The sequence below is a fragment of the Piliocolobus tephrosceles genome, chromosome 1, assembly GCF_002776525.5.
Source record: "Piliocolobus tephrosceles isolate RC106 chromosome 1, ASM277652v3, whole genome shotgun sequence".
NCBI classification, from domain to species: Eukaryota; Metazoa; Chordata; class Mammalia; order Primates; family Cercopithecidae; genus Piliocolobus; species Piliocolobus tephrosceles.
The window spans coordinates 87,067,020-87,088,083 of NC_045434.1; the positions used below are offsets into that span (position 1 = coordinate 87,067,020).

Genomic DNA, 21,064 nt, shown 5'->3' on the forward strand with positions numbered 1-21,064 from the left:
CTGGCTGGGAGAGGGAGGGATCCAGGGATGCAGTGAGGGAGGAGAGTCCTGAGCTGTAGGATGCGGTGGCCCATCAGGGGGTGGGGGTGGGGCACACAGCTGCAGAGTCTCAACCTCCTCTGAAGAGGTCAGGAGCGACCCCACCCTGAGTCCTGGGAAGTACCCCTACTTACCCTGTTCCCCGTCCCCGGGCTGGTGCCGCCCAGGCCTCCCCGCCCCTGCCCTGCCTCAGTCTCCAGTCCAGGGAAGCCCAGGAAGAGGCAACGATGCCCAGAAGGTGCTGAGTGCACAGCAGGGCGGGCACAGGAAGGCTCAGAACCAGGAGTTCCCTCACCCTTCCCGGGTTTGCTCTTATCACAGCTTTATTAAAATTCTTTTAAAAAGAGGAGGAGAACCCTGACCCCTTCTCTCCCTGTCTCTACCCTTTCTTTGCTTTTCTGGGGAAGGGGCAAGAACCCCAACCCCTTCCCTCCCTGTCTCTACCCCTTCCCTGCTTTTCTGGGGGGCAAGAACCCCCGACCCCTTATTTCCTTGCCCCAACCTCATTTTTCGCTCCAACCCCTTATTTCCATGCCCTGATCTCTTATTTTTGCGTCCCAACCCTGTATTTCCACGCCCCGACCTCTTATTTTTGTGCCCCAACCCCTTATTTCCACACCCCCACCTCTTATCTTTGCGCCCCAACCCCTTATTTCCATGCCCCAACCCCTTTCCCGCTCTTCTGGAGGGCAAGAACTCCCAAACTCCTTCTCTCCGTGTCTCTACTCTCTGTTTTCTCTGGGCTTGCCTCCTTCACTATGGGCAACCTTCCACCCTCCATTCCTCCTTCTTCTCCCTTAGCCTGTGTTCTTTTTTTTTTTTTTTTTTTTTTTTTGAGACGGAGTCTCGCTCTGTCCCTTGGGCTGGAGTGCAGTGGCCGGATCTCAGCTCACTGCAAGCTCCGCCTCCCGGGTTTACGCCATTCTCCTGCCTCAGCCTCCCGAGTAGCTGGGACTACAGGCGCCAGCCACCTCGCCCGGCTAGCTTTTTTTTTTTGTATTTTTTAGTAGAGACGGGGTTTCACCGTGTTAGCCAGGATGGTCTCGAACTCCTGACCTCGTGATCCGCCCGTCTCGGCCTCCCAAAGTGCTGGGATTACAGGCTTGAGCCACCGCTCCCGGCCAGCCTGTGTTCTCAAGAACTTAAAACCTCTTCAACTCACACCTGACCTAAAACCTAAATGCCTTATTTTCTTCTACAATGCCGCTTAACCCCAATACAAACTTGACAGTAGTTCCAAATAGCCAGAAAATGGCACTTTCGATTTTTCCATCCTAAAAGATCTAAATAATTCTTGTCGTAAAATAGGCAAATGGTCTGAGGTGCCTGATGTCCAGGCATTGCTTTACACATTGGTCCCTCCTTAGTCTCTGTTCCCAATGCAACTCGTCCCAAATCTTCCTTCTTTCCCTCCTGCCTGTCCCCTCAGTCCCAACCCCAAGTGTTGCTGAGTCTTTCCAGTCTTCCTTTTCTGCAGACCCATCTGACCTCTCCCCTCCTCGCCAAGCTGAGCTAGGTCCCAATTTTCCTTAGCCTCTGCTCCCCACCCTATAATCCTTTTATCACCTTCCCTCCTCACACCCAGTCTGGCTTACAGTTTTGTTCCTCGAGTAGCCCTCCCCCACCTGCCCAGCAATATCCTCTTTAAAAAGTGGCTAGAGCTAAAGGCACAGTCAAGGTTAATGCTCCTTTTTCTTTATCCGACCTCTCCCAAATCAGTTAGTGTTAAGGCTCTTTTTCATCAAATATAAAAAGCTTAACCCAGTTCATGGCCTGTTTAGCAGCAACCCTGAGATGCTTTTCAGCCCTAGACCCTGAAAGGTCAGAAGGCCATCTTATTCTTAATATGCATTTTATTTTATTACCCAATCTGCTCCTGACATTAAATAAGGCTCCAAAAATTAAATTCTGGCCCTCAAACCCCATAACAGGACTTAATGAACCTCACCTTCAAGGTGTACAATAATAGAGTAGAGGTAGCCAAGTAGCAACTTATTTCTGAGTTGCAATTCCTTGCCTCCACTGTGAGACAAATCCCAGCCACATCTCCAGCACCCAACTCCAAATGTCTGAACCACAGCTGCCAGGGGTTTCTCCAGAACCTCCTCCCCGAGGAGCTTGCTACAAGTGCTGGAAATCTGGCCACTGGGCCAAGGAATGCCCACAGCCCGGGATTCCTCCTAAGCTGTGTCTCATCTGTGCAGGACCCCACTGGAAATTGGACTGTTCAACTCACCCGGCAGCCACTCCCAGAGCCCCTGGAGCTCTGGCCCAAGGCTCTCTGACTGACTCCTTCCCAGATCTTCTAAGCTTAGTGGCTGACTCCGCCCCATCACCTCGGAAGCCTCCTGGACCATCACAGACGCTTTGGGTAACTCTTTTTTTTTTTTTTTGAGACGGAGTCTCGCTCTGTCGCCCAGGCTGGAGTGCAGTGGCCCGATCTCGGCTCACTGCAAGCTCCGCCTCCCGGGTTCACGCCATTCTCCTGCCTCAGCCTCCCGAGTAGCTGGGACTACAGGCGCCCGCCATCTCACCCGGCTAGTTTTTTGTATTTTTAGTAGAGACGGGGTTTCACCGTGTAAACCAGGATGGTCTCGATCTCCTGACCTCGTGATCCACCCGTCTCGGCCTCCCAAAGTGCTGGGATTACAGGCTTGAGCCACCGCGCCCGGCGCTTTGGGTAACTCTTACAGCGGAGGGTAAGTCCGTCCCCTTCTTAATCAATACGGAGGACACCCACTCCACATTGCCTTCTTTTCAAGGGCCTGTTTCCCTTGCCTCCACAACTGTTGTGGGTATTGACGGCCAGGCTTCTAAACCTTTTAAAACTCCCCAACTCTGGTGCCAACTTGGACAACATTCTTTTATGCACTTCTTTTTAGTTATCCCCACCTGTCCAGTTCCCTTATTAGGCCAAGATATTTTAACTAAATTATCTGCCTCCCTGACTATTCCTAGGCTACAGCCACACCTCATTGCTGCCTTTTCCCCCAGTTCAAAGTCTCCTTCACATCCTCCCCTCATATCCCCCCACATTATACATTTATCTTGTACTTGTGGGTTATACTTAACCCACAAGTATAAGATACCTCTACTCCCTTCTTGGCAACTGATCATGCACCCGTTACCATCTCATTAAAACATAATCACCCTTACTCCACTCAACGCCAATATCCCATCCCACAGCATGCTTTAAAAGGATTAAAGCCTGTTATCACTTGCCTGCTACAGCATGAGCTCCTACAACCTAAAAACTCTCCTTACAATTCCCCCATTTTACCTGTCCTGAAACCAGACAAGGCTTGCAAGTTAGTTCAGGATCTGCACCTTATCAACCATATTGTTTTGCCTATCCACCCCGTGGTGCCAAAGCCATATACTCTCCTATCCTCACTACCTCCCTCCACAACCCATTATTCTGTTCTAGATCTCAAACATACTCTCTTCACTATTCCTTTGCACCCTTCATCCCAGCCTCTCTTCGCTTTCACTTAGACTGACCCTGACACCCATCAGGCTCAGCAAATTTCCTAGGCTCTACTGTCACAAGACTTCACGCGCAGCCCCCATTACTTCAGTCAAGCCCACATTTCTTCCTCATCTGTTACCTATCTCGGCATAATTCTCATAAAAACACACATGCTCTCCCTGCTGATTGTGTCTGGCTAATCTCCCAAACCCCAATCCCTTCTACAAAACAACAACTCCTTTCCTTCCTAGGAATGGTTAGTGTGGCCAGAATTCTTACACAAGAGCTGGGACTGCATCCTGTAGCCTTTCTGTTCAAAAAACCTGACCTTACTGTTTTAGCCTAGCCCTCATATCTGTGTGCAATGGCTGCCACTGCTTTAATACTTTTAGAGGCCCTAAAAATCGCAAACTATGCTCAACTCTTTACAGTTCTCATAACTTCCAAAATCTATTTTCTTCCCCCAACCATCGCTCAAGACAATGCTTATGCTGATAAGGTAACTAAAAAAGCAGCCATCAAAAGGCATCAGATCCCATCGCTCAGGACAATGCTTAATATAAGTTGGCTAAAAAAGCAGCTAGCCTTCCAACTTCTATCCCTTATGGCAGTTTTCCTCCTTCACATTGGTCACTCCCACCTACTCCCCCGCTGAAACTTTCACCTATCAATCTCTTCCCACACAAGGCAAATGGTTCTTAGACCAAGGACAATATCTCCTTCCAACCTCATAGGCCCATTCTATTCTGTCGTCATTTCATAACCTCTTCCATCTAGGTTTCAAGCCATTAGCCTATCTCTTAGAACCTCTCATTTCCTTTCCATCCTAGAAATCTGTCCTCAAGAGAATCACTTCTCAGTGTTCCATCTGCTGTTCTATTACTCCTCAGGAATTTCTCAGGCCCCCTCCCTTCCCTACACATCAAGTTCAGGGATTTACCCCTGCCCAGGACTGGCAAATTGACTTTACTCACATGCCCCGAGTCAGAAAACTAAAATATCTCTTAGTCTGGGTAGACACTTTCACTAGATAGGTAGATGCCTTTCCCACAAGGTCTGAGAAGGTGGTTTTGCCTTCACACTTCTATACAGCCTGATAACAGACCAGCCTTTACTAGTCAAATCACCCAAGCAGTTTCTCCGGCTCTTGGTATTCAGTGAAACCTTTATATCCTTTACCATCCTCAGTCTTCAGGAAAGGTAGAACGGACTAATGGTCTTTTAAAAACACATCTCACCTAGCTCAGTCACCAACTTCAAAAGGACTAGACAATACTTTTACCACTTTCCTTTCTCAGAATTCAGGCCTGTCCTCAGAATGCTACAGGTTACAGCCCATTTGAGCTCCTGGGTGGACACTCCTTTTTATTAGGTCCCAGTCTCATTCCAGATACCAGATCAACTTGGACTGCACCCCAAAAAACTTGTCATCCCTGCTATCTTCTGTGTAGTCATACTCCTATTCACCATGCTCAAATACTCATAAATGCCCTGCTCACGTTTACACTGCTGGTTTATTCTGTTTCTCCAAGCCATCACAGCTCATATCTCCTGGTGCTATCCCAAACTGCCACTCAAAATTCCCTCTTAAAGTAAATAAATAATCTTTGCTGGCAGAGCTATGCTGAGCCTCCTTGGGCACTGTCTAATTAGATGTCCTAGGTCCTCCCAATTCTTAGTCCTTTAATACCTGTTTTTTCTCCTCCTTTTATTTGTACCTTGTATCTTCCCTTTAGTTTCTCAATTCATCCAAAACCATATCCAGGGCCATCACCAATCATTCTATATGACAAATGTTTCTTTTAACCCCACAATATCACCCCTTACCACAAAATCTTCCTTCAGTTTAATCTCTCCCACTCTAGGTTCCCACGCCGCCCCTAATCCCGCTTGAAGCAGTCCTGAGAAACATCACCCATTCTCTCTCCATACTGCCTCCCAAAAATTTTCCCTGCTCCAACACTTCAACACTATTTTGTTTTATTTTTCTTATTAATATAAGAAGGCAGGAATGTCAGGCCTCTGAGCCCAAGCCAAGCCATCGCATCCCCTGTGACTTGCATGTATATGCCCAGATGGCCTGAAGTAACTGAAGAATCACAAAAGAAGTGAAAATGCCCTGCCCCGCCTTAACTGATGACATTCCACCACAAAAGAAGTGAAAATGGCCAGTCCTTGCCTTAAGCGATGACATTACCTTGTGAAATTCCTTTTCCTGGCTCATCCTGGCTCAAAAAGCTCCCCCACTGAGCACCTTGTGACTCCCACTCCTGCCCACCAGAGAACAACCTCCCTTTGACTGGAATTTTCCTTTACCTACCCAAATCCTATACAACGGCCCCACCGTTATCTCCCTTGGCTGACTCTCTTTTCGGACTCAGCCCGCCTGCACCCAGGTGATTAAAAAGCTTTATTGCTCACACAAAGCCTGTTTGGTGGTCTCTTCACACAGACATACATGACAATAATGATGATTCTATACCTTCTCCTTGTTGCCAGCCTGGGGATCTTGGAGCGAAGGGCACCAGGTCCCTGTCCTGTGGACTTACAGGCCAATTGCAGGCAGTGGGCTGTGGAGAAGTTAAGTGATGTGCCCGGGCAGGTGGAACACAGAGGCAGGTGGCTAAGGGCTGCAGACGCTTATGGGAAGGCCTTCATCGTTTATGGGAAGCTGCACAGAGTGAATAGATTTTGAGCTTGTCTTTAAGGGCTTCCTTAGGTTAAGGTGAGTAGGGAGGTGACAGGTGACTGTAGGCAGAGAGAAAGGTGTCAAGAGCAACTACATTGGTGACGTGGGCTAAGACTCCCAAGCTTGGGAGCGGGTCTAAAGAACCTTGAATGCCAGGTTTAAAATGTGGCTTTTACCCCCCACTCTTTGGGGAGTCCTTGCAGGCTCTTGAGCAGACAGGGGACAGGGTCACAGTAGGGATCTGAGAAGGCAAATCTGGCATGTGGGAAGGATGGAGGTGGGCTGTAGGGGAGTTTGATCAAGGGCTTCCTGTGCTGGAAAAGAAGTCTAAGGGGTGGGCCCAGAGGAAGCCTCTGCTGTGGTTTGAATAGTTGTCCCCTCCATACTCATGTTGACATTTAATTCCCAATGTGGCAGTATCGAGAGGTGGGGCCTTTAAGAGGGGATTGGGTCATGATGGTTCTGTTCTCATGAATGGATTAATCCATTCATGGATTAATGGGTTAATGGATTATCATAGAAGTGGAACTAGTGGCTTTACAAGACGAGGAAGAGAGATCTGGACTAGCACCTCAGCTCCCTTGCTGTGTGATGCCCTGTGCTACCTCGGGACTCTACATAGAGTCCCCACCAGCAAGAAGACCTTCACCAGATGTGGCCCCTAGACCTTGGACTTCTCAGCCTCCATACCTGTAAGAAATAAATTCCTTTCTTTTATACATTTTGCAGTTTTAGGTATTCTTTTGTAAGCAACAGAAGACAAATTAAGGCACTCACCCTTGCTGCTTCCAAGCCCACCAGGGGCTCCTGGCCTTCCATCTGTGTATGGGGACTGGGTTGGAGCCATTCTACCAGTGGAAGGAAAACTGGATGGCAGGCCCTGGGGTGGGGCTGGGGGTTCTGGGCCATGGTGCTGGCTGAGGGGCCACTGGGAGAGTGCCCTGTGGGCCAGGTCTCTGTAGGCTGATAGGGGACAATTTCTGATTGGCAGGGCAGGCAAACCCCAAAACTGGTTCGTAGCCTGGGAAATTTCTTCCAGACTGTAGTTGCCTTGGCTTTGCCAAGGAAAGAATTCAAGAGCAAGCTGCTGGTGAGAGAAAGCAACTTTTATTGAACTGGTGCTGCTTCTTGCAGAGCAGGGCTAATCCACAGGCAGTGTGCCCAGAGTTGGTGCCTGTGGGCTGCTAGCTAGTTGTATTTAGACCCACTTTTAATTACATGCCAATTAATAGGTTGGTTATTCAGAACTTTCTGGAAAAGGGGCAGGGAGTTTCCAGAACCATATAAAGTAACTTCCAGGCCATTGCCAAGGTATGTTGCCATGACATTTGTAAACTGGCCATGTCCCAGTGGTAGTGTCTTTATGCTCACAAGCAGTGAGGGCAACTAGAGGTCACTTTCATCATCTTCTGCTGGTTCCAGCAGGCTTCTTCACTGCGCCCTGTTTTGACCAGATCCTGCTCTGTTCAATGGGGTTGTGACTGGAAAATAAGTCCTACTGGTCTCCTACCTCATTTCCCCATCAGAGATTATATACTCCTCCTTAATCTTAAGGGGCTTGCAGAAGGATGGAGGTTCATCTTCTGTAACTGCTTCCTGCTGATGTTATGGGCGTAGACCCTGCTTAGCGTTGGAGAAGTATAATCTCTGGATACCTGTTCTAAAAGGTCCAAAGGCAGGATGTCTTTATTTTCTGGGTCAGAAGAGGGGATGGGTTGGAAGCCTTGTGCCAGCATCATCTTTACGTGAAATTATTGTAATCTAGAAGACACAAACTTTACAAGGAGGTTAAATAAGCAAGGATCAAAGATTAGTAATAACAAGATATCTGTTAAAGGTCCTAGGAAGGGTAAAAACTAAGTGCCTGCTGGTAGAGATTCCTTTATTGAATTCCATCAGCAGGGCAAAGCGGTAAGATAGAAAACATCATAATTAGGAGTAAGAGAAAAACTTTCATGCTTATCCACAGCATCATGTTATTTATACTTATCTGTGCATTTGCAAAACAATAGCTTTAAGTCTTCTGGGAGTTTGCAAGTGTAGGTCATGGCATCTTCTCTGGCATCTGCGAGACTCATAAGAATCTTTGAGGCTGGGCACAGTGGCTCATGCCTGTAATCCCAGCACTTTGGGAGACCGAGGCGGGCAGATCAAAAGGTCAGGAGTTCGAGACCAGCCTGGCCAACATGGTGAAACCTTGTCTCTACTAAAAATACAAAAAAAAAAAAAAAAAAATTAGATGGGCATGGTGGCACATGCCTGTAATCCCAGTTACTCAGGAGGCTGAGGCAGGAGAATTGCTTGAACCCAGAAGGCAGAGGCTGCAGAGAGCTTAGATAGAGCCATTGCACTCCAGCCTGGGCACAGAGCAAGACTCCATCTCAAAAAAACAAAACAAAGCAAAAACTTAACTTTGAAATTTAACAGCAGTGGGGGTGCTTAATAATGTCTGATAGACCAGCCTATGCAATGTGGCCAAACCCCATCTCTACTAACAATACAGAAAAGAGCTGAGTGTGGTGGTGCTCCCCTGTAGGTCCCAGCTACTTGGAGGCTGAGGCAGGAGGATCACCTGAGCCTTGGGAGGTCAAAGTTGCAGTGAGCTGTGATTGTGCCACTGCACCCCAGCCTGGGCAACAGAACGATATCCTGTCTCAAAAAGAAAAAAAAGAAAGAATCTCCATTCATGAAAAAACACCATTAAAAGAGTGAAAACGCAAGCTGCAGATTGAAAAAAGGGAAATACAATACATATATATCCTAGAAAGGACACATATCCAGAAAAAAGTATTACAAATCAACAGAAAAACAAGCATATCAATGAAAACTGGATAAAAAGATTTAACAGGCACTTCATAAAAGAGGACATATAAATGGAAATAGAAGATACTCAATCTCAATACCAGGAAAATGCAAAATGAAACCACACTGATATGTTACTGCACCCCAACTAGAATAACAAAATAATTTTTAACTGACAGGCATCAGCAAGGATGTAGAGTAACCAGAATATCCCTGCTAAATGGTACAACCACTTTGGGAAAATGTTCAACAATATGTGATACTAAAGTTTTATCATTCATGTACCGCTAAAACCAACAACGCCACTCCTAGAAATATACCCCAGTCTAGTAATATTCTATTTCTTGATTTGTGGTGGTTCACTTGGTAAAAATTCATTATCTGTACTTTTTTTTTTTTTTGAGACAAGGTCTCACTCTGCCATCCAGGCCGGAGTGCACTGCCGTGATCACGGCTCACTGCAGTCTCAACCTCCCCGGCTCTGGTGATCCTCCCACCTCAGCCTACCGGGTAGCTGGGACTACAGGCACACACCACCACACACAGCTAACTTTTGTGTTTTTAGTAGAGATAGGGTTTTGCCGCGTTGCCCAGGCTGGTCTAGAAATCCTGGGCTCAAGTGATCCGCCCACCTTGGCGTCCCAAAGTGCTGGGATTACAGGTGTGATCTACTGCGCCCGGACCACCTGCACATTTAAAATTGTGAACTTCTTCTATATACTTCAGTAACTCTTCAAAGATTTCTTTGACACAAAGTTCTCAGAAATCTTAAAGGTAGCATTTCAGGATAGAAAAAAAGAGCTTCTGGTTCACTGGTGAAATTTTACTAATAAAATTTAAAAACAAAAAGAAAGCTACTAATGCACATCAGCTCAGAACAAAGATTAAACACTACCAGCAGATCTTTTCTTTAACTTCCTGAAGCACTGGGATTCATTCTTCCAGCAAAGAAAGGATGAACAACATTGGAACCCAAAGAAAAGATACCAGTGCAAGAAAAGACTTCCAAAGCAGCTCTAGCAGCAAAAGATAGGAGGAAAGCAAGGAAACTATGCCAAACGTCTTGGTTAACTCTTCGGTGAAAGGACGCCAAAAAAGATGATCTAAGAAGCCAGAAAGACAGACAGACACAGGGAAATCACAGTAACTCTTTGGAGTGCAAACACCAACCCCACAATCCAACCTACCAGAAATCCTGTGGTTAATTTGAGGCTTGTCCCGCTAGTAATGAGGTGATTCAGTGATGGCTACAAAGGCTCCTCATGTGCATCCTGGACCTGGCACACCTGGTTTGCCCATCAGCAGCCTGGAGGCACCGCCAGAAGCAGAATGCCAGAGGCCAATAGAGACCCCAACTTTGCAAGTCATGGGCGTGAGCGCTCTTGCCCCTCAGGTTCCCAGAAGGAACCGCCTTGAGAGTGGGGTATGGGGTCGGTGTCCTCCACAGGATTTACGAGGACGAGCCCCCAAAGCTGCTCCGTCCCTCCACCCCCTGGGAAGCCACAGAACACCCGCCAGCGAGTTTCCTCCCCAGCGCCCACGAGAGGTGGACTGCGGGCGGCAGCGGCAGGCGAAGAATGAGCGCAGGGAACTTAGGCCCCCACGGTGCACGCCCCCCCACCCCCACTCGCGCAACAAAACTTGCCACACGGCCTTGCCTTGGCCCAGCTGTGCACCTGCGGGTCCCGGATCACCGCCCGCCCAGCCTGGCGCGGCGCCCTGAACCTCGGAAATGCTGGGTGGACTTTGCCATAACTTCCCTTCAAGACCGCAGCCCGCAGCCGAGCGGCCGCGCCTTGGCCCAGCTCCTGACGCAGCACGTGGCCCGTCCAGTGTTCCCAAAAGCACCGCGCTCACTCAGAAACTCAGGCAGCCTCGCCATCCGCACCTACCCCTCCCAGTACCGCTGCTGCCTCAACCGCCACCTAACCCCTCGCCCGCGGCCCACTGGCTCCTCAGCGCCCGGCTTGGCCGTGTCAAGAAAACCCAAGGTGCAGGCGCCGCAGGGCCTTAAAAGGACCCGGTCGCCTCTACCGCACAAAGGTTGGAGCAGGTTAGGGGCAGCGCGGGCCAAGGAAAGGAGTAACCCAGAGGATGCACCGAGTGCAGCGGGGACCAGAAATCCCTCTCTCCCCTCCGCCTCTTTTTCAAAGCACCAGCACTCCACCCTGCAAATCGCTGATTTCCCTGGCCACTTGAACCGCCCATGCCAGGTTAAAGAGGCTGGAGACACACCCCTAGGGGGGCCCCGGAGCGACCCAGCGCTTAGGACTGCAGGCCGGGCGCTGCCTCACCGCCCTTGAATCTGACTTCCAGGCCCGGGCACGCGGTGCACACGCCCAGGTAATTATTTTTCTAATTTAAATTTAGACCAGATTGGGCACATGGGATTCCCATGAAAAAAGCCTTTGAGAAAAATAGAAACTTTTTTTTTTTCCAACAAGATTAGGAAATACCAAGAAATAGGAAGTAAAGCCACGCTATCCCCGCAGCTAAAAACTTTGAAAGCTTGAAATTTCATCTAAGGCAAATGTTTCCATAACTTTAGGTCATGCCATTATTTAAAGTCAATTTCAATAAACAATTCCATTGCAACTGAATCCATCTTGTATAAGAAAACTAAAATACATCCCTGATACTCTACCTCACCCCTCCTATATTCCATCCATCAGCAAATCCTACTGGTTTTTACCTTCCAAAATTTCCTTGAATCTGTCCTCTTCTATCTCCTCCATCACCACCTTAGTCTAGGCTACCTTCACCTGGGGAGTGGGGGTGGAGGGACTACTGACTTAGTCTCCTTGTGGTTTACCCATATCCCCTTTATCGCCTTTCTAATCTCAACACAACAGGCAGAGTGGCTTTTTCAAAATATAATGTGACCCTGTCACTTCCCAGCCCAAACCACTTCAACACCTTCCCATTGTCTTAGACAAACCTCCTAACTAATCAAGCCCTGAATGGCCAGGCGCTTTGCCCACTTCTCCATCTCTTCTCGCTACTCAGACCAATTCCATTCTGTTCTCTCTGCTCCAATCAAACTGGTCTATTTTAGTCCCTATTTACCAGCTTCCTGGCCTCCACAGGCTTTTGCTCATGCTTTACTCTGTGCCTGCAAGGTTCTTCTAACCCCTATCCTTATGAAAACAGCTGTAGTCTCTACCTCTGAAAAGCACCTTCTGACCTCCCTACGATGGTCCCTTACTCCCATCACATTGCATGAAACTGTAATTGGGTGGTTTATTCTGGGGAATTTTTTACTATCAGCTACCTAAGCCCAGGATTTGGTTTTGTTTGGCTCATGGTTTGTATTTCCACATTTGTTAAATATATATTTGTTCATAAATGAGAATGACAGATGGTAGAAGTTGAAGTAAATTTGGCATAAAGTCAGAGAAAGGTAAAATGTCACAATCTGACATTTGGAGTCAGAATGTAGAAATTTCAGTTATATTAAAACTGATTTTATATCATTTTAGACTGGGTTGTCACAGGATGCTTTGGGTAACCTTTAAAACTGAGTTCTCAAAGAGCCTTGTATAAACACCTGAATTAATAATGGTAAGCCATGGGATGGTCCACATAAAACTAATAACATTGGTTGCCTCAAGAGAGGAAGACCGAGCCAGGCACAGTGGCTCATGCCTGTAATCCAAGCACTTTGGGAGGCCAAAGCCCGCAGATCATTTGAGCTCAGGAGTTTGAGACTAGCATGGGCAACTTGGTGAGACCCTGTCGCTACACAAAATACAAGCAAAATTAGCCAGGCGTGGTTGCGGGCACCTGTAGTCCCAGCCATTTGGGAGGCCGAGGTAGGAGGATTGCTTGAGCCCAGAAGACTGAGGCTGCAGTCAGCCATGATTATGCCACTGCACTCCAGCCTGGACGACGGAGCAAGATCCTGTCTCAAGAAAAAAAGAGAGAGAGAGAGAGAGAAATGAAGACTGGTGACTGGTGGCAACTGGTGGGAAGGAGATTTTTACTAAATGCCCAAAAGGTTTAAAATTGTAACTTTTTTATTTTAAAGTCTGTGAAGATAAATGACACAAAGCAGCGCATACCTTCCCATTTATTTGAAATTCTAGAAAGGGGAAAATCAATCTGTGGTGAAAAAATCATAACTGGTTCCAGCTGGCAGGGGATTAACTGGGAAGGCACATGAGAGAAATTTCTGGTTGGTAAAAATGGTCTCTGTCTTGATAGGGATATGAGTTATGTGAGTGTATTCATTTGCCAAAAAAGTACAATTAACATTTAAATGAATGTAAATTTTACCTTAAAAACTATAAGAATAAATACACATTTAAAATCTACTAGCTAACACCTAATTGAGTACTCAGAGTCTATGGGTATTGGCCCAGGCTATACATACACGATTTCGTTTCGTCCTCATACTGTTCTCATGGAGTAGGTATTATTGTCATAACCCCCTTGCATATGAAGAAGCCAAAATGTAGTAAATACCAAACAACTTGCCTCGATTTATGCCCCTGGGAAATGGTGGAAGAACTTTAAACACCATCAGTCAAATGCCAGAAGTTGTTAAACATTAGACCCCATAGCACTTCTCTGAAATTATGATATTTTTGGTGTGTGTATATATATCTCATCTACTAGATCAAGAGCTTCCCAATGATTGAAATCATAGTTTGTCTTTTTGTTTGTTTGAGGTTTATGTTTTTATTTTATTTCATTATTTTAAAGACTGCATCTTGGCCGGGTACGGTGGCTCATGCCTGTAATACCAGCACTTCGGGAGGCCAAGGTGGGTGGATCACTTGAGGTCAGGAGTTCGAGACCAGCCTGACCAACAAGGTGAAACCCATCTCTACTAAAAATACAAAATTAGCCAGGTGTGGTGGAACGCACCTGTAATCCCAGTTACTTGGAAGGTCAAGGCAAGAGAATCGCTTGAACCTGGGAGGTAGAGGTTGCAGTAAGCCAAAATTGTGCCACTGCACTCCAGCCTGGGCCACAGAGTCAGACTCCATTTCAGAAAAAAAAAAAAAAAAGAAAAGAAAAGACTGAATTTCAGTATGTTGCCCAGGCTGCACTTGGACTCTTGAATTCAAGCCATCCTCCTGCCTAAGCATGTTGAGTAGCTGGGACTACAGGCACACACTATCACACCCAATAATTTTGTCTTAGGATTCTAAGCAGTCCCAACACTGCACAGTAGCTGTTCAATGTATTTGGAGTGAATGATTAAAAACAAGCTTGGTGTTGATTTTATTGCTACTATTTATACTTACATATGTAATATTTATATTATATGCTTTTTATATATTTATATGTGTATATGTATATAATTGGCACCAACTTAGCATTGCTGTGCTTAAGTGCCTGAGATGTATCTCAAATGAATAGGCCTGAGGAGAGAAGCTTGTGTCATTAGCACTGACACTGCATCACTAATCCTGATTTACCCCTTTCTTTCACTCACCCTGAGCACATCAATTTATTTGGTGAAAGAGTTTATACTTTAACATCTCACTGAAATAGCTCATTCCAAAGAAAGAGCTAATTCTAACCTCTCACAAGTGCTTGAACATTTGCATAAGGGAAATTTCACCCAACACCACCTCTGCTCCAGCTCCTGCTACTCTACTGCTCATACTGCGGAACTCCACAGGTGGAGTACAAGATGGAGGATGCAGGGTGCAGTGCGCAGAAGCATCCTCCTCAGAGAGAGTTTTATTTGCAGTAAATTCAGTGTGCAACAGGCAAAGCAACGAGGAGTCAAGGTGAGGCAGGAGAACAGCAGAGGGAAGTGGAAGTTGGATAAAGGGTGAACTGAGTAGGAGCAGAAGCAGGATAAAGAGGTGGGTGAGCCTAGAAGAAAACCTAGGCAATACCATTCAGGACATAGGCATGGGCAAGGACTTCATGTCTAAAACACCAAAAGCAATGGCAACAAAAACTGAAATTGACAAATGGGATCTAATTAAACTAAAGAAACTTCTGCACAGCAAAAGAAACTACCATCAGAGTGAACAGGCAACCTACACAATGGGAGAAAATTTTTGCAATCTTCTCATCTGACAAAAGGCTAATGTCCAGAAACTACAAAGAACTCAAACAAACTTACAAGAAAAAAAGCAAACAACCCCATCAAAAAGTGGGTGAAGGATATAAACAGACACTTCTCAAAAGAAGACATTTATGCAGCCCACAGACACAAGAAAAAATCCTCATCATGACTGGCCATCAGAGTAATGCAAATCAAAACCACAATGAGATACCATCTCACAGCAGTTAGAATGGTGATCATTAAAAAGTCAGGAAGCAACAGGTGCTGGGGAGGATGTGGAGAAATAGGAACACTTTTACACTGTTGGTGGGACTGTAAACTAGTTCAAGCATTGTGAAAGACAGTGTGACAACTCCTCAAGGATCTAGAACTAGAAATACCATTTGACCCAGCCATCCCATTACTGGGTATATACCCAAAGGATTGTAAATCATGCTGCCATAAAGACACATGCACACGTATGTTTATTGCGGCACTATTCACAATAGCAAAGACTTGGAACCAACCCAAATGTCCATCAATGATAGACTGGATTAAGAAAATGTGGCACATATATACCATGGAATACTATGCAGTCATAAAAAAGGATGAGTTCATGTCCTTTGTAGGGACATGGATGAAGCTGGAAACCATCATTCTCAGCAAACTATTGCAAGGACAAAAAACCAAACACCACATCTTCTCATTCATAGGTGGGAATTGAACAATGAGAACACTTGGACACAGGAAGGGGAACATCACACACTGGGGCCTGTCGTGGGGTGGGGGGAGGAGGGAGGGATAGCATTAGGAGATATACCTAATGTAAATGACGAGTTAATGGGTGCAGCACATCAGCATGGCACATGTATACATATGTAACAAACCTGCACGTTGTGCACATGTACCCTAGAACTTAAAGTATAAAATAAAAAAGAGATGGGTGAGCAAGAAGCAAGATAAGCAGAAGTTGAGGAGCGAAAACAAAAGTGAGATGGAGTAGTGAGTAAAAGCTTATGGCTGGCAGGATCCAGAGCAAACCAGTAAGGGGCAGCTCCTCAGAGATAGGCATGGGTATGAGAGGAAAAGTAGCCTTAAAATGACCCCATGTGATAATCAGCTCATTAAAGCTAATGCATATGGACTGCATATCATGGGTGTACTTAAAATTATGGGATGGAGGTGACCAGGAAGCACACAGGGGCCAAATAACTAAGCAACCCACCTATCAATCAGAAGGCACATGCTGGGTAGAGATTAGGCAGCTCCAGGAAGAGAAGAAAAACAAAACAAAACAAAACAAACAAACAAAAAAACCATATAAAAAGACCCAAAGCCCAAAGTTCACCAAACTGAGGCTGATCTCATTTTGCAGAAGTTATCCCGTTTTCCCCTCTCTGAGACTGTTACTGTGCTCAATGTCTTTTGCTGCTTTGCTATGTGTGTGCGTGTCACGTCCAATTCTTTGTTCCAGACACCAAGAACCTGGGACTTCACAACACCAGCCGGTAACAAAGATATGTAAGATTGGGAGGGAGGAAAGAAAGAAGGGAGCAAGAGGAGATTCAGACATGAGATGCATTCACCCTATGAGGTGAACCCTGGTCTCCAGCGTGGGAGTTGACAATTCTATTACTGAACGAGCAATGCTCCATGTGGTATAACCTCTCATTTTTGTTTGTTTGTTTGGTTTGGTTTGCTTTTTTTTTTTTTTTTTTTGTGAGACGGAGTCTTGCTCTGTTGCCCAGGCTGGAGTGCAGTGGCTGGATCTCAGCTCACTACAAGCTCCGCCTCCCGGGTTTACGCCATTCTCCTGCCTCAGCCTCCCGAGTAGCTGGGACTACAGGCGCCTGCCACCTCACCCGGCTAGTTTTTTGTATTTTTAGTAGAGACGGGGTTTCACCATGTTAGCCAGGATGGTCTCAATCTCCTGACCTTGTGATCCGCCCATCTCGGCCTCCCAAAGTGCTGGGATTACAGGTTTGAGCCACCGCACCCAGCCTGTTTTGCTTTTTTTTAAAAGAGAATCTCTAGTGCTATAGGCAGGCATGAGGGGACAGGGAGGGTGGAGGTGGGAAAGTTCTATAATAGGCTTACACAGATGTCTTGGAAAACAGAGCTAACAAAGCAACAGGCACTTGAAGCAAAGGCCTGCCCTAAACCTTCCACTGTGTGCCAAGGGAATAAATATTGGAGTGAAATTTTCACTTTCTCTCTTGTGTAGATCTCTGTTAGGCACAAAAGTTTGGATGACAGTCATTTTGATTCTTAGACTTTACTAGATACTCCAAAGACGCATCTGAGGAGAAAAGCTCTGCGTCTCTGGGATGACTGTGCCACTTGACACAGCCTCCTGGAGTGGCCAAAGAGAGTGTGGTTAAGAAAAGAAATATTGGGCCGGGTGCGGTGGCTCAAGCCTGTAATCCCAGCACTTTGGGAGGCCGAGACGGGTGGATCATGAGGTCGGGAGATCGAGACCATCCTGGCTAACACGGTGAAACCCCGTCTCTACTAAAAATACAAAAAAAAACTAGCCGGGCGAGGTGGCGGGCGCCTGTAGTCCCAGCTACTTGGGAGGCTGAGGCAGGAGAATGGCGTGAACCCGGGAGGCGGAGCTTGCAGTGAGCTGAGATCCGGCCACTGCACCCCAGCCTGGGCGACACAGCGAGACTTCGTCTCAAAAAAAAAAAAAAAGAAAAGAAATACTGGAGTGAACTTTCACTCACTCCCACTTTTGTAGTTTTCTTAACAACATGAGTTTAGAAGCAAGATACTTGGTTTTTTCACATGACTCAAAAGAGGTGTAGATGAAGAGAAGCTCGCTCATCCCACAGATCTTCTGGAGTATCCTGGACACATCCCTAAATCACCAGCTCCTGGGTCCTTGAAAGCCGGTTTGTCTCAAGGTTGGGAAGAAAGGGTTTGGAAAGCACCAAGGCAGGAGTTGGCAAGAAGATTACCTCATCAGTGAGGAAATGAAATTTCCAGAAATTTTCACCAGATCTGGGACCAGAGACAAAGGCCTGGGTGAATTTCCTATGCAAACCAAGGAAAAGGGAAGCCTGTGGAGGGGTATCCATGTAGAGATGAAGGGCGCGGCGGAGACAGTCTCACGCAGAGGTGTGTCCAAACACCTAGTTACTTAACCTTGTCAACCACCTTGTCATCAGCACCTTCCGTGGGTCCGTCGGTCTTCCAGGAGGGATTCTGTGTTCTTGGTATTGTGTGTCAACAGGTGTTAGCCTGATATTTGTATTTTTAATGAGAGAAAACAAACTACAGAATTGGTGAGTTTTGCTTTTATTCTGGTTTTGCTTTATACCTCTTGGATGCTCCTTCCAAAGGATTCCGATCTGAGGAACACTGGGGTGTGACTATGGTAGACAAGGGGTGGTTAATTCTCATCCAAAAATCTTTGGCGATTCCCGTGCTCTCCCGCTTCCCAGTCCAACAGTAGTTTAAAACAGAAGATCAACATTTGGAGAGTTGTTTTTCTCTGCGTTCTAAAGATAAACTTGAGTTATTCAATTCTAAAAGTTTCCTTATTCTGAGATTGTCTTTCTATATTTTGAGTATAAATCCATGGTCATACTATGTTGGACTCACCAAGGTTCTTCTCTTCACTTGTTTATTTGTAAAGTCTCTTTGTAATCTCAGAATTTCCTGAGTAAACTGGGAACTGTTATACATAATTCTGTGTTTTTGAGAGTTCTTTGTAAACAGGAATCAGGATTGGGGGTGGGGAAGGAGGGAGGAGTAGGAGTGCTATTTGTGGAACGGAAAATCATACATTACTTCGGTGACAGTGCAAAGGTTTTAACAACTCTTAGCGTCCCCAGATTTCCCCTTATACTGTTTGCTGAAGAAAAGTATGTCCTTGACTCACTTCCTTACCCTCTCCTGGCAAGAGAAGGGGTCCCCTCCTGCCTCAGGGTCTCTGTCCTCCTGGGGTTAAGAGAGGTGCATCGGACTCTCTCTACAAGTGCTGGAGAGGAGGCTAGGTCTTTCCCATGGGCTGGGGGCCTGCTGTCCCAAGGAAGACTGGGGAGGAAGAGGAGGCAGAGGCGGAAGAGGAAGCCGGCTGAGGTGTGTGAAGCAGCTCTGGCTACAGCGGGTAGGGAGAGGGCGCGCGGGACTCAGGAGCCTCCATGCGGAGCCAGGCCTCAGGAGCAGCTGCCTTGTTCCTGGAAGCGGCGTCTCCATCCGTCTTGTCTCCAAAGACTGTAGGGAGACCTTCTCATCCGGTGGGAAAGACACATCTCCCATGCTTTCCCACCACGGATGCCTTGTGTCCCTTTTCCTGCAAGTGTCTGACCGCCAGCCTGAGGGGCCTGGGGCTGCAGCTGTTCCACACTGGGTGGAGGCTTCCTGCTCGCAAGCCAAAAGCCGCGCTAGGAGGCAGGAGTCGGGAAGTTGTGTGCAGGCCTGAAGGAGACCCAAGCTCTGGGTCAGGCTTTTTTTTTTTTTTTTTTTGCCAATAGACAAATTCAGGGTGTAAAACACAGTGAGCTCACATCTGTCTGCTCTTGAGCTTCAGTGAGAACAAGGAAGGCCCTCAAGATCCCTAGGAGGGCAGCGAAGGGTCTCTGGCTGCGTCAGAAGAGTGTGTGAACCCAGGCCCCGGGTAGCATGAACACCACCGCAGACTAGGGCTCGGCGTGTGGGGAAATCGCAGGGGTCAGCGCAGCCGGAGTGCGGTGGACTGGCCTTATTCAGGGAGAACCCCCTTCCTGACTATGGTCTGTCCCCCACCAGGTAAGGGGAGAGGAGGGACAGCAAAGCCTCCTCTGCCCTAGCCGGACGCTCGGGGTCACCACCTTCCCCTCTGCTCGCCCATCGCCATTCTTCCAAACCACTCTCTGCCAAAGATTCCACCGACAGTCACCCACACGACAACCCAGGCCTCCTTTCAGCAGCAGCTCCCGCCCCGCAGCCACCGCGCCCTCTCACCCCCGCGGTTCTGCCCGCCGCCTCTGCTGAGTCTGTGCACTTCACCTCCCTGGCTTCCGCTCTCCCCTGAGCTTGCAGTGAACACGGGTTCGTCCCAACCCTTCTTGGGAGTACTGAATGGAAAAGGGGGAGCGTGCCCAGTTGCTTGGTAGAGTGTGACAGACATTGCGGGATTTGACTGTGGTACCATCGCTTTGACGTCCTAGTGATGTTTACACCTGCCTTCTGCTTAGGGCACCAGCCACACTTTTCCATTTGTGTCGACTCCACCTGCTGTCTTTGTTGGAACATCGCTCCCCTCTACCGCTAAATCAACAAACTGGCGGTCCTGGGGGACCTCATCCGCCGTTCACCCCGCTCCCAACCTCGCGGACATCTCCTCCGGTCACATCTTCCTAAGGCCTAAGAAGCACAACTACGAACGGAGGTGAGGAGGCTCAGCTGACCGCTTGTGCCAGCTGACAATGTGTGGCACACACAAACACCACAGCTTGGCTTAGCCTCTCTCTTAGTTATTTGCAGCTCAGCCCAATCGACGCCTCCAGGACGGCAGAGGTGGCAAAGATGGTGGGCTTCTTGGGTGCAGCTCCACGAGGGCTGACATCCCTGCACGGCGGTGTACACCCGAGAGAGACGCTCTCTAAAGCCCCTTCTGCGGATGATGGACACGGAGATAAATAAAAGCAGTGTGTCATGAGGGGCCGTTCACCAGGACTTGCCCTCCTTCGCCAGGGTTTGCACCTCGCAGGGAGACTGTTCTGCCTCTGGCCCTTGGAGCAAGCCGGCTGACAGCGGAGTAAAGAAAGATTCCTGGCCGGGCGCGGTGGCTCAAGCCTGTAATCCCAGCACTCTGGGAGGCCGAGACGGGCGGATCACGACGTCAGGAGATCGAGACCATCCTGGCCAACACGGTGAAACCCCGTCTCCACTAAAAATACAAAAAACTAGCCGGGCGAGGTGGCGGCGCCTGTAGTCCCAGCTACTCGGGAGGCTGAGGCAGGAGAATGGCGGGAACCCGGGAGGCGGAGCTTGCAGTGAGCTGAGATCCGGCCACTGTACGGGCAACAGAGCGAGACTCCGTCTCAAAAAAAAAAAAAAAAAAAAA

At 47.6% G+C, this 21,064-nt stretch overlaps 1 long non-coding RNA gene and 1 other non-coding gene across 2 annotated transcripts in view; both read right to left on the reverse strand.

The window, feature by feature from the left end:
- Positions 1-7,216: 7,216 nt before the first annotated feature.
- Positions 7,217-21,064, reverse strand: part of LOC111543583 — a 28,451-nt gene continuing 14,603 nt past the window's right edge. Inside the window, exon 3 of the long non-coding RNA XR_004229068.1 lies at positions 7,217-7,972. This is a non-coding gene — a long non-coding RNA (uncharacterized LOC111543583). The remainder of the gene's footprint in view (positions 7,973-21,064) is intronic.
- LOC111533365 lies at positions 19,606-19,772 on the reverse strand. The gene has a single exon (XR_002728838.1). It is a non-coding gene; the product is annotated as a U1 spliceosomal RNA (small nuclear RNA).